This window comes from Hevea brasiliensis, chromosome 2, assembly GCF_030052815.1.
Source record: "Hevea brasiliensis isolate MT/VB/25A 57/8 chromosome 2, ASM3005281v1, whole genome shotgun sequence".
NCBI lineage: Eukaryota > Viridiplantae > Streptophyta > Magnoliopsida > Malpighiales > Euphorbiaceae > Hevea > Hevea brasiliensis.
This window is the reverse complement of record NC_079494.1, coordinates 97513120-97527258: the sequence shown is the minus strand read 5'-3', so window position 1 is coordinate 97527258 and position 14139 is coordinate 97513120. Positions and strand designations below refer to the sequence as shown.

Genomic DNA, 14139 nt, shown 5'->3' with positions numbered 1-14139 from the left:
ATACCTATAATATACCCGAGGGTAGTCACAAGCAGTCTTCAAGGTGCAGCTGCAGGAATCTCACTCAACTGCTCTATCTCTACTCTCACCTGCGACAGCATACAAAGCTATCGCTGAATGGTGAACTCAGTGGTACACAACTATAATTTAAAATGTAATACAATATACATTGATAATAATTATACCAAAAATTTTAGAATCTCGAAATTTAACAAATTACCAAATGTCAAAATTTTCATTGACAATAATAATAGTCACTTGTTAAAATAATTTTATCAAAATTTCAATTTGTCAAATCATAACTGAACAATAAAAATAATTCTTGCATTTATGGAAATAAATAATTATTTTAACAAAATCATTTGTGCACGATCTCACTTCAAATAACAATTTCTTATCAATCAAAATCCATTCTTTATCTCACTAACTATGCAAGACTAATCTGAAAGGGCCATCTTCGGGGTGATTCTAACTCTCTATGGTCAGGGAGGTCGAATCATCGTGCACAGTACACAACACAATAATGAAACTTCGGACGGGACCATAACAATTACTTAGATCTAACCTCTAATAAGAGGAGGATCTAAACCTGTGCACATACCATGGTAATCAAAACAAAAAAAAGATAACTCCATTGTCTCATCAACAAATGATATAGAGACGGGTAATAACCTAGTTAAGCATGTATAGTGAGATATAAAACCATATCATGCATTTCTTTGTCCTTTTTGTGAGCATAAATCACAACACAATATTAATTCAAGATCAATTCCAATATTCCATAATTTTTTTTTATGCTCATCACGATCCAAAACAAAAATTTGTATTTTATTCATGCAAATTGCCCGTCACAATTCAAAACATAATTCCAATGCAATTTTCAAAACATAATTTATCCAGTCCAAAACAATATTCAATAATTGTTGAAATAATATTTCACAAAACTAAACTCATGCTTGCAATACCAATTTCAATAATCATTGAAATAAATCCCATAATTGATAAACATAGTGCATAAGGAAAAAGAAAATCATTTACTTACGTAAAATATTCAAAACAAATTCAATCAAAAACTAGTTGTACACAAACCTCTTTTGTCAACTCAATTTACTCAAACTTTCGTTTCTCCTTTGAAGATCCCTTTCCAACTGAAACATATAAATTTATAGTGCTTCAATATCCATTTCTAATGCTTAAATTCCAACAATGTCTTTGCAAACTTGTCCTACCTATTACGGTTTATAAATTTCGGGTCTTTCACATTTTTGTATATGATGGCACTATTTATGGCACTATTCAAGTCAAAATATTGACTTTTCTATACTTAATAGGTTTATTAGTTCTAATTGCACCCATATACCACATTTTGGGTGTCAATTTTGTTGGCATTGATTGCCAATTCAATTTCTACGTCTCCTAAGAGAAATTATAATTTTTCAATTTTGGTCTCATATTTTCTACTGTTCCATTGGTCTGATTACTGTGAGAATTTGGCTAAGTGTCCTTCAACCAAGTTGTTCCCTATTGTCTTAGCTATAATTTCCTTTTTGAATCACTCCATTTGGAGTTTTGTAGCCCATGTTATGCCTATTCTTCTAAGGCTGGCCGGATTTGGTGTTACCCAGAATTCTGGGCATTTTCTAGATATTGGCAGTTTTTGGTGTGTTGACTGCAGGTGAGTTTTTGGATAGGTTATGGTCAAAATTTGGGTTTGTTTTCCTCATAAAAGTTGTAGGGCTATGTCTCAGCTTTCTATCAGTATAAAATTTAGGTCATTTGGACCTTCCTAGACCAAGTTATGATCATTTATGTAACTACTGTTCATTTTCTCATTTTTGTACAGGTCAGTGTGCCCTAATCGGGATTTGGCCTAATGGTTCACTAAGTTATGGCCATTTTCTAGGCATGATTCCTAAATGAAAAATGGTCCATTTTGTGTCTAGTTTCATTCCCAATTGATCTCACACAATTTGAGTTGGTAAATTTTCAGTTGTAGTCCCTGAAAGGGACCTAGGTCAAGCTGTTTGCATATTGACCTTAACCAATCCGAATTGAAACTTGGTTCTAACAAGTCACACACACCATAATTGGTCACCATTGACCATTTCTCAACTCAAATAAGGTCATTTACATCAATTGACCAAGACCAATTCTCTAAAATTTTTCTCCCAAACCCTAAGTCAAGAACCCTAATTTTCCAAGTGTTTCAATTTATGCAATTAAGGTATCTAAACATTCTCTACACACTTAATTGAACTTGTATACATATTTTATCAAACCAAAACACATCAATTCACACTACCACCATGGTAGTCGAATTTCATTAGGGTTCTAACATGCTTGATTTTGTTTCATTTTTCTATCCATAAGTTCATCAATTTCAACTTAATTCATGCATCTAACTCATAAAAAAATAAAAAGAATTTGAAAGAAAATCACTAACCTTTACTTTGAATTCCAAATCTTCAAATCTCTCCACTTTCCATCCCGATTCCTTCTTCAATCTTCTTTTCTAGCTCTACTTAATAGTTTTTTTGTGAAGAAATCAAAACAAATTTGGGTTAATTTTAGGGTTTCAAGAGCTCAAAGTGAGCTTTAATGGAAGAAAGAAAGAGAAAAATGAGAGAGAGGAGAGAGGAAGGGTGGCATGTGAAGAAGAAGAAGACTAAAAATTGATTTTTTTTATTTTAATTTTAATTGGTCACTTTATAAGTAATTATCCAAAATTTTCAAATTTAAAATTATTGTTTTATTATGTCAAGCATTATGTCATGCATGATGATGTCATTTTATTATTTTCATTTTTTTTCTTTTTTCTTTATTTTTCCATTCTTCTTTAATTTAATTCTATATTTTGATATTTTCATTTTTTTTATTTTATTTGACAGTTAGGTCGTGAGTCACCTCTAAGTGTGAATTGACCAAATTGCCCCTCGCTGGTTCAATCTGGTTTGTAAGTTATTCGATATTTCTTCCGGATCCCTAACCTAATTATTTGACCTGCTTAACAACTCTTTTTCATGATTTTCTCTTTTCCACTATGTTCGCAATAGTCCTAAGGACCGCGGCGTTATATTTTTCAGTTCGAAATTCGAGTTACGATGGCCTTCGCAGTCACTTCCCAGGAAGATCACCCATCGCTGTGACTCCCGGCTCATCTTTGTTTTTCTTCTTTATACTTAACCTTCTAGTCAGCACTATTTTTTTTCGTTTAGGACTTTTCTAGGTGTCTTAACATGGTTCTAATCCTCTTAATTGTCCGGACCGACAACGGTCACCGAAACAATAAAATATACCAGGTTATGTAATTAGGGGTGTTACAAATTTTATCCCTATTTGCTTAGGGTAATGGATCCCATCTTGACTAACACCTATCTCTATATGTAACTAGTCAGAGCCAACACATGCTCCGTATACTCATACATATTACAAGTATGAAAGTAGTATCAAACTCAAGCCACCTATATACAAGATAACTGTGTTATCTCAAGCCAAGGGATTATATGCACTATTATGATCTATATGACTATGTATTGACAAGAGTAAACTCCATGTACTTGTCATTTTTGTGTTGCTAGTTTAGCCTACTTATCTCATAAGTGTCCAACATGTTTGTCATATGACATGAGACTCACCATTCCATCCCATTAATATCTCATACTAATCTATGAAAATAAACAAGAGTGGCAATCTATCTAGAAAAATCATGCCCAATGAGGTATCCTTGATTGCGAATCATAATTTATAACATTTGTACTAGAATATTCCATCACTCATATTCTTAACAACTTAAGAATGAAACATCTAATAAATTGTTAAAGGACATTTTCAATTAAATTTAAACATTTAAACTCAAAAGAAAAGGTTAAATGCCCTGGGCATACCACTAACATTTATCAAGGCTAAGAACCAAAGGAACCAATAGAAGAATCGGTATCCAATTTGCTTAAACTGTAGAAAACTCCAAACAATGTTTAGAGGCATCTTTAATGCAGAAAACTGGAGCTCCACCCTGCTTCCCATCTTAATCATCAGAAAAAACATAAACAGCCATTGGAAGGGACTGGCATTCAAGGTTTTTTTCCTTTTTCTTGGGTCCGGCAAGTGATTCTCAAGTGCGACACACAGCGTATGGGCCTATCCATGACCCAGCTACAAGGTTATAAGCGCCTCTAGTGTGAATAAGATTGTGGATAGAGAATGGTCATGCCTTAGAATCACTCAAAAGGTGCAAGATATCAACGTATTGATGATCTAGCATCAACGTAATTAATAAAAAAATCTAACGTAAGCATACATATTGCACATTAAATGTGATTCGTGACTCTGTTACAAGAGAGATTAAATTTCCATTTTCATATTTGACTAGCAAACAAGAATAGCAGATTAGATAATGACATCAATAAGATACATTCATCTTACCTTATATAAAGGTTTTCTCTAAGATCTCTGAAAATGATGAAAAAGTAATGCCGAAACATTTATAAACCAGAAACACTGATTTTGCAAAATGAAAGTGTAATAACAAAACATATATTACTAAGCATTCAAAAAGCTATACAAAAATAATGAAATCCTCTTAAGAAAAGTTTTGAGATGAAAAATGATAAAGCAATATACCTGAGCAGCAAGCATCTGACTACTTCGAAGCATGCAACACCAGCCTACATCGTTGGTAAATTTTGAAGCTCCAATTGCATCAAAACCTAAAAATACCAAAAAATTAAAATAGTTCTCCTTAAGTTTTTATCTACTAGCTATATTCAGATATGAGCTAAAATGAACATATCATTATACAAACCTTTTCAATATGTCATTAAAATTTGTGATTGAAAGTTATTTATGAAAACAGCTAATTCATTGCTTGTAACTGCACCCCCAGAGAAATCATCTTGTGAAATCTTATCGTACACATCTAACAGTCATAAGTCACTAGTTGTGCTAGATATCCTAGTCCTGCTTGGCCCTAAAACACACTCGTGAATTCTTGTCATTGAGCCACCTGCCATAATTTTCTTCACAGCTGATTTCCTTCCATTGTTTCTAGTATGTGTTTCCTTCTTTTCAAAAGTTGGTGACTCATGATATGTTTCAAATAATGAGAAAGCAGAAGCAAAGAAGCTTGACCATAAAGAGCCCTTAGAGAACTTACTATTACTGGACCCTACTTCTGAACAATCAGATGTCAAAGATCTATTTAGGGTATCAATTGTAGTTTTAGAAGAACATTTTGAGGCAACCCTTTCAGGAACCCTTCATTACCTATCATGCAGCAGCATATGGTGATGGAATCGGTTCAGAGGTGCAACCCAAGTTTGAATAATTTTTTTGTAAAAAGTAATAAAAAAATTAAAAAAAAAAAACTTAGCTTCCAAGAGAAACTATTATGCATGAGATAAACAGATAGGTACACACTCTCTTAAAACAGAAGTGGCACATTTATCAGATCTAATAAATATCACCAAAAAACAATTTTGAAAATTTGTCTAAAAAAACCTACATTACAAGTAAATATTACCAGAATCCTCATTATTAAGAAGTCATGTTAAATTTAACAGACAAAAAATGAAGCTCAAACCCATGTACATTTCTGTAATTTCAACTAATGTGATGAAATATTATATTCTGATTTTAGCCTCAAGACTCATTACTTTTATTCAGTGCAACAGAGTATAATATCTTCTTTACCCCCCAAGAAATTATCTGATATCCCACCTTTAGGTTCTTTTCCTAAAAAAAAAACAAAAAAAAAAAAAAACAGTTCTAATGATTCAAAAAGAACTTTCATCATGGGCAAAAGCCTGAATTTTTTTTTTTTCATAATGCATTCACAGTTATCATGCATAGACTTTTTAAATCACTAAGAAAAGCTTGACCATCCATAGTCAGTAGAAAGGCCATCAGCCCATCTATAGAGTAAATTTAGATCAAAAAAATAAATTCCCCAATTCATTAGCCATATATTCCGAGCATAGATAAGTTGCCTAAAGTCCCCTCATACTAAATGACATTCCAAATAATGAAATACAAGAAAGACAATTTAAGTTATAAGCAAGTGATGCAAAAAACACAAATCATTACCATTCAAAAGTAGCAACTTTCATAGCCATAGTACAAGTCCAATAATCATTCAATAAGGCATCACATAGATAAGTTGCCTAAAGTCCCCTCATATTATATGGCATCCCCAACAATGAACAATAAGTAAGGAGAATTTAAGTTATAAGCAAGATACAAATTTTTACCATTCATAAGTAGCAATTTCCATAGCCATAGAACAAGTAACAAATTCCAATAATGAATCAATAAGGCATCAAATAATGGATTTATTCAGCAAGTTATTAAGCTTAACCTTTTTCTTCCAGATATTCAAAGAGAAAACACTATTGGGCATTGAGAGTGTCCAATAACATTATAAAGCAGAAAAGGGCATGCATATGATACAAAATTGATAACCTACTAATGCTAACCATTCTATTATCATTTGCTATTAGTCAAACTTATTTTCAGCATTGGCCTTTCCCTTTTGTTAGATTTCTACATGCCCTTTTGGTGCCTTAAACTTGTGAACTGAAAAGAAATAGGCAATGTCGCTCAACTCCAATGACATCTTGACAAGGCTATTTCCCCTTTGAATAGCTATAAACTATATATAAATCCTAAAAGACACTCACAACTAACCAAATACCAAATTTTAAACATATACAAAACAAGGGTGGAAATAGGTCTAAGGGTGCTGCCAAAAGAACAAAGTTTTTAAATTAAAATTTTACCTATAAATTTTAGTGCATTTCAAAAAAAAAATTTATTGCTTGTTCCTTCTATATTTTTATTTTTGTTTTATCCTTTGCACTTTTTTGTTAATTTCATTTAGATTTTTTTACATTATGTAATTTTGATTTCTTATTTTATATTTTTATTTTTGTCCTTATATTTTTTTTTAATATTTCATTTAATCTCTTTTTAATATTTATTTTTTGTGGCCCCCAGAGATGAATTTCTAGTTCCACCTCCAAATAAAACCCTCTAAGTTTGAGCTCTATTCATGTTTGGAGAATGTCAACCAGCAGCTTTGCTATCCGATGCCATGAGAATAAGCAATCTACATCCATCTTTACAGTAATTCAATGGCCATAATATTTTTAATGTACACAATATCATTTCATTCTCAATAGCATCATTTAAGGTAGCTGCCACACTTGACAAATAACATCATCTCATCAGCTTATAGCAGCAGTATATGGCTTGCGCTTACATTCAAAAGGTAAACAATAGGACTTCTCTGTTTTTTTTTTTTTTTTAAATATATATATATGTAAGACGTTCTTGAAACCATACAAAGCAAAGCTCTACTAGCAACTAGTTCAACATTTGAAATCTTTACACTAGTAACCATTAAATGAATGTGTTTTTCACATCCATGGTCTTCACACATGATCCATTTATTGTTTTCAGCAAATATAGTAGCATACAAAATCATATTAAAAGTTAAAATATAGAATTCTAATGAAGGGCTTCAATAGGGCATTCTTCTTTATAATTCTTATGGTGTCCTCAGTAAGTGGTTTCAACTGGTTTACTGTCTATTTCATTGGCAAACCTTTTTATCGATTAGCCTGATAAAACAACTAATTAATGTCCTCAGTAGAAATTTGAAGAGAGAGATTAACTTTAGACAATATAACTTCGAATTTGGCCATTTGAAAACTTAGTTCTAGTACCTCAATATTCATACAAACTCTCTATTTCATAAATTTACCAAAGACAAAAGAACCAACAAAAGAAACATTGTAGTTATCTATGTAGCACGGAAACGGAAATGCGGACACGGGGAAACACAGAAACGGACATGAGGAAATGGCATTTTAAAAAACATAGGAAACGGAAAGTGGGGGAAACGTGTAAATATAAAAAATATAGGGGTATATTTATAAATATATATATATATATATATATATATATATATATATATATATATATATATATATATATCATGAAAGGTGTTTAATAATAAATAAAGTTCAAATCAATATTTAAATTCAACTATAAAAATACATATTTAGAAGTTTAATACTTATAAGAAATAAATATTAACTACAACACATTCAAATGTTAAAAAAGAAAAGATAATGAAATTTATGACATTTCCTCAACTTCACTGTCTTTCTCATTCTCCTTCTCCATGCTTGTAATTGCATTTTCATCAAACAAAATAGACTCTAACTCTGGTTCATTCAATGAAAGGTTGGCAAATTCAAGAACTCCCACATCTTCCATACTCCCAAATTGATCACCACCAACATCCCACAATTTTGTCTTCTCATTATAATATTGGGAGGAGTTTCTCGACAGAAGACGAAGATTATTATGGATAAAAACCAAGTCCTCTGCACGTTTTGAAGTTAATTTATTCCTTCTGCATGAATGAATGAAGGAGTAAATACTCCAATTTCTTTCACAACAAGAGGAGGAAGTAGGTTGTCCAAGCACTTTAAAAGCCAACCTTTGAAGTAAAGGTGCATTAGAACCAAAACATGCCCACCATTTCCTAAGATCTGTAATATACATACTTCCAATAGAATTAGGATCAGCAAAAGGTCCACTTTTCAAAGAAAAATTTGCAAATTCATCATTTGCTCTAATTCACTCATCTTCATTAGAAAAAATCCTCCTAAAGCATTTAATTCTCTCAGTTGATACTTCTCTATCCATATGAGGAGGCACTCTACCTTGTAACACTCTCCCGGTAACTACTCCGTACATCCTACTGTTCTGGTGACCAGTGTCGGTCCGGACAGCTAGAATGTCCGGAAAAATATTTAAACTAAAGTCAGGAACCATAATTAACTCAAATATTGATAAGAAAAATTTAGTAAAAATTTTAGAAATAAAATACAACCAAGTTAAACGAGCCGGTGCCCTAGCGATGGGTAACCAGAGGGAAGTTGCGGTTCTCGCAACGAGGAGCCCTAGACCCAGGGGAAAAATTATAAAATAATTTTTGGGACTCCAGAGAAGGGTTATTGAGGTTCCCATGGCATTAGAATGCCAAGAAAATACCTAGAAAAAATTTTCAATCGGTACAGACAATTTTGACCCGTTAAGCCAAACGGAGGGCATTTTTGTCATTTCGCCTTCAGAGGTGATTTTTGGCCGACTTGTCCAGTTGAGTAAATAATTAATATGACATAAAATATGAATAAACATTACTAGAAATTAAATTGAAAATGAGTAGTGGAGAAAAGAAAGGAAAATGGGAAAAAGACTTATTTATGACATCATTGTGATGTCATTTAAAATTTTCCACCAATCACACTTAAGCAACTAATTGACTAACAAATAAAAGAGACTAAAAGAAGACCAAAATAACAAAAATTGCAGCAGCCATCTCCCTCCCCAAAAGCCAGCCGAAACATACCCTAGACACCTCCATTGATTATTTTTTTTTTTTTTCAATCAAGCTTAATTTCTCCCTTTGTTACACCACTAAACCCTAACCCCTTTCATTAAACCTTGACCATATCTCTTGGGGAAGCTTTTGGCAGCCAAGAAGAAGAAGGAAAGTGAAGTTTTGAGCTTGGGAAAAATCTCCCTACAAGAGGTTAGTGCATATATGTAGTTAAAACTCATTAATTCCATGATTGAGGCTTGTAATGGATGAGAAATTATGAAATAAATGAAACAAATTCATGTGTATGTCCACCATAGAATTCGGCAGCCCTAATAGAGGAATGGGTTTGATTGTTTTAATGGACTTAAAGTGAGCTAGAAATGGTGTTTAAGGTATGAATATGTATGGATGTTGAACTAGTGTGCTAATTGAGGTTTATGGGTAAATTGAGTTGGACATTAGGGTTTTGAGAAGTGAAACTTTGACTTGGCTTATGAAACTGTTAAAGAACACTCTAATGGTCAATTAGTGACCATTTGAGGTATGTTGACCATAAATTGGACTGAAAAATGGCTTGGCAAAGAGAATGACTATGCTGCCTAAAGACAGCAGAATGGGGACTGAGAATCCAGTCCAATTACACAGCCATAACTTTGGCTGTGTTGGTCCAATTGGTGTTTGGCCAATTGGACATGAAACTAGGCTTATAATGGCACATTGTTGCTGAAGAAACCATGCCCAAAAGACCAAAGCAAGAGGACCAAAACTTGGCCCCAATCCGGATACCCTGCAACTGATTCTGCAGAATGACCAAATGAACAGTAACTGTTCATTTAGCCATAACTCACTGTAGATTTGGTCAATTGACCTGAAATGTTTACAGCAATAAGTTAAGACATAGACAAACAACTTTCATGAAGGAACTTACCCCAAATTATGGCCAGAACCCATCCAAAAAAGGAAATTCAACTAGACAAAATAAGGAACAACTTTCATGTTTGTCATTTCCTCAAATTCCCACTACAACAGGGCCCAATGGAACAGTAAAGTTGGGTCTCAAAAACTGAAATTTCTGCCCTCTTAGAATTAAGTTGAGAAATGGAAATGGCAATCAATTCCAACAAGTTTTAAATACAAAATGTGGTATGTTTGGGGTGTTAAAACCAATACACCTATTTTCTATCCAAAAGTCAACATTTTTGTTGACCAATGAGGTGAATAGTGACATCAAAACTTGAAATGCACAAATGGAAGAATTTAAAAGTTTCAAATGCCCTAGTATACCTAACATGATTGGTTTGGATAGTTTGGCATGCTAATAGGGTTCAGTTAGCAGTACTGTACATGGCGATATGCCATTTTGTGATTTCATGGCTTTTAGCCATTCTGACTTTGTATTGAGACTTGGCCTTGTGCCTGATATTATTTAAAACTTGTTAGCTGTTCTGTTGCACACCGAGAGATGCATATATGACCGATGGTGTGACGGCCCGAGGTACTAGGTACCCAGTGCCAGTTTACCCATTATCCAGTCCAGTCGTCTAGTGTAGGTTACTTGGGGCAACCAAATGAATAAAAGTGAACAAAGTTAATGGAATAATGAATATACCAATACCAAACAAAGAAAGCATACACATTCTATACACATTTATTTTCTTGTTATTTTCTTTTATTATATTATTGCACCACTAAGCATTATTGCTTAGCGCGTTGCTTTTGCCACGCGTAGGTACTGGAGATCCCGATCATGAGCCCAGTAGACCACAAACTGGGTGAGTCCATCCTGCAGTTCTGCACAGTGTCCTTGTCACCTCAACTTCTGCAGTGCATTGGTAGGACACTAGGTGTCATTTTGGCATTCTGTTATAAATTTTGATTTTCTCATATGTAATTAAACTTGTGTAATGTATATTAATGTTCATGTAAATTATGAAAATTTTATTTGTGAATGGAAAAGTAAATATTTATTTGTGATTTATACTTGATTATCACATGTGATGGATGTTTGAGAAATGAAAAGGTTGTTGAGAACTGAAATTGAGAAATATTGTTGAGATTTTGGATATTGGAGTTTGAAATGAGGGAATACAAATATTGGAAGTGTTTTTAACAGGTTCCGAAGAACTGTTTTCTCCATTTTTAGCCGGTACTCCGCCGGATTTTCTTTAAAATCTTCGGAACCTCAAATAAATAATAATTTTGATAAATGGCTAAAATAAATTATATTTCATAAATTATATTCACAAGCATGATATAAATTAATTAAGGTATATTAGAATGTGCCGGTACACCGTGTGGCATTACTTACTCGGGTATACTGTACACGGGTAAGGGGTGTCATATTTAGTGGTATCAGAGCACGGTTTAGGCGTTTCTGGGCCTAGATTGAGTCCATACCATGCATTGCATTTGTAAGAGTCGAGGTGACACTAATGCAGATCTGTTTGTCTTTCTTATTTTGAATAGGATATGGATCCTTCATCTCGGAAGCGATCGAGGAGGAAGTGGAGAGTCATGCTCCACTGCGGCGGTGAGGCTGGGGTAGGGAGAACCTACTCTACTAGCTCAAGCGAGCACCTTTCGGCCTCCACAGGCCATGTTCCAACAAATGGCCGACTTCTTTAGACAAATGGTGGAGTAATGCCGGCACCACCACCACCACCACCACGGCTCCACAGTAAATCACACTGGAAAGGCTAAGAAAGTTTGGAGCGGTGGACTTTTTGATAAGAGAAGATGACTTTGTTGCGGTGAGAATTGGTTGAGCAGGCAGGCAGAGTCTTAAAACAACTCCACGCACCTCGAGCAAAATCTAGAAGGCTGCAGTATCCTTGTTGCAAGACAATGCCTACGAATGGTGGGACAACGTGTCCGATGAAGTGCAGCGGAAGTCAGTAACTTGGGACTTCTTTCTCTCCGAGTTCAAGAAGAAATATGTGGGTCTGTATACGGAAGAGAGAAGAAGAGAGTTCATTAACTTTGGCGAGACATTTATCGGTGGCCGAGTATGAGAAGGAATTTGTCCGATTAAGCCGCTACGGAAGGGAGATAGTCCCTAATGAAGCTGAAAGATGTAAGAGATTTGAAGAGGGACTAAATGACAACATCAAGATCCAGCTCACTTCCTTGGGAATCACAGAATTTAGCAAGTTAGTGGAAGCTGCAATAAGGGTTGAAAAAGTAAGAATAAGTGAGCAGACCAGAAGGGAGAGCGAGAAGAGGGGCCCGGGTCAGTCTAGCTCAGCTCCTGCACCTGGGAAGAAGTTCAGAGGTCCACCTGCACAGAGTTCAGGTCAGCCACATGGTCAGGGTCAGTCTCAGGGGCCCAGGCCACAGTTCACCCCTAGGAGAGGCCAGTCCACACCATCAGTGGGCAGCTCTCCAGGGATGGGGTTCAGGGGACCAGCCCCAACATCTTCTGCATGTCCACACCGCAGAAATGGCACAGGGGAATGTTGGAGAGTGGCGGTGCTGCTTGAGATGTGGGTCGACAGAGCATCGGTGAGGAACGCCCCTTGAGAACTACTACAAGCTGCTCCAACACAAGCGACATGGACACGCTGCACCACGAGAGGTAGAAAATGCGGTAAGTCGGCGCGGTGGGACCATCACGAGGCTGCATCCGAGCGGCAGATAATGGACCACCTGCGAGAATTATGCCACGAGCTCAGGAGGAGCAAGATGCCCCGGACGTCATCAGGGGTACGTTCTCCCTCTACAATACTCCTGTGCATGCATTGGTGGATCCAGGATCCACTCACTCATATATTTGCATCAACCTACCCGTAGAAAGGGGGATACTGGTAGGGGAGAGTGACCAAGACATTCTGGTCACTAATCCATTGGGTCACAATGTGGTAGTGAACAAAGTGTACATGGGTTGCCCGTTAAGGATTCAGGGGTATGAATTATTGGCCGACCTGATTGAGTTACCCTTCCACGAGTTTGACGTGATTTTGGGAATGGACTGGTTGTCACGTCATCAGGCAATAGTTGATTGCAAATTGAAGAGAATTTCTCTGAAAACTCCTGAGGGTAATGAGATTACAGTTGTGGGTGAAAGGACAGATTTCTTGTCCAATGTCATCTCAGCCATAGTTGCAAGACGAATGATGAGAAAAGGCTGTGAAGCCTACCTAGCTCATGTGGTGGATACTAGGCAGGCTAAGCCAGACCTGAGTAATATACCCACAGTAAGAGACTTCCCAGAGGTATTTCCCGAAGAGTTGCATGGTTTGCCACCAGAAAGGGAAGTTGAATTTGCTATTGAGACACTGCCGGATACAGCACCCATTTCCATTGCTCCTTATAGGATGGCACCCACTGAATTGAGGGAGTTGAAAACTTAGTTGCAAGAGTTGCTTGATAAGGGGTTTATACGCCCCAGTGTGTCACCATGGGGAGCTCCAGTGCTGTTTGTGAAAAAGAAGGATGGGACTTTGAGGCTTTGCATTGATTACCGGCAGTTGAATAAAGTGACTGTGAAGAACAAATATCCGTTGCCTAGAATTGATGATCTGTTTGATCAGTTGAAGGGAGCACGAGTATTTTCTAAGATTGATCTCAGATTAGGGTTTCATCAGCTGAGGGTGAAGGATGTAGATGTGCCCAAGACTGCATTCAGGACCCGGTATGGGCATTATGAGTTTCTGGTGATGCCCTTTGGCTTAACAAATGCACCAGCGGCATTCATGGACCTTATGAACCGTATCTTCCATCCATACCTAGATCGGTTCGTAGTGGTCTTT

At 35.7% G+C, this 14139-nt stretch overlaps 1 pseudogene; it reads right to left on the bottom strand.

The window, feature by feature from the left end:
• Window positions 1–4412: 4412 nt before the first annotated feature.
• Window positions 4413–13013, bottom strand: LOC110635936 (cysteine protease ATG4-like; annotated as a pseudogene).
• Window positions 13014–14139: the final 1126 nt, after the last annotated feature.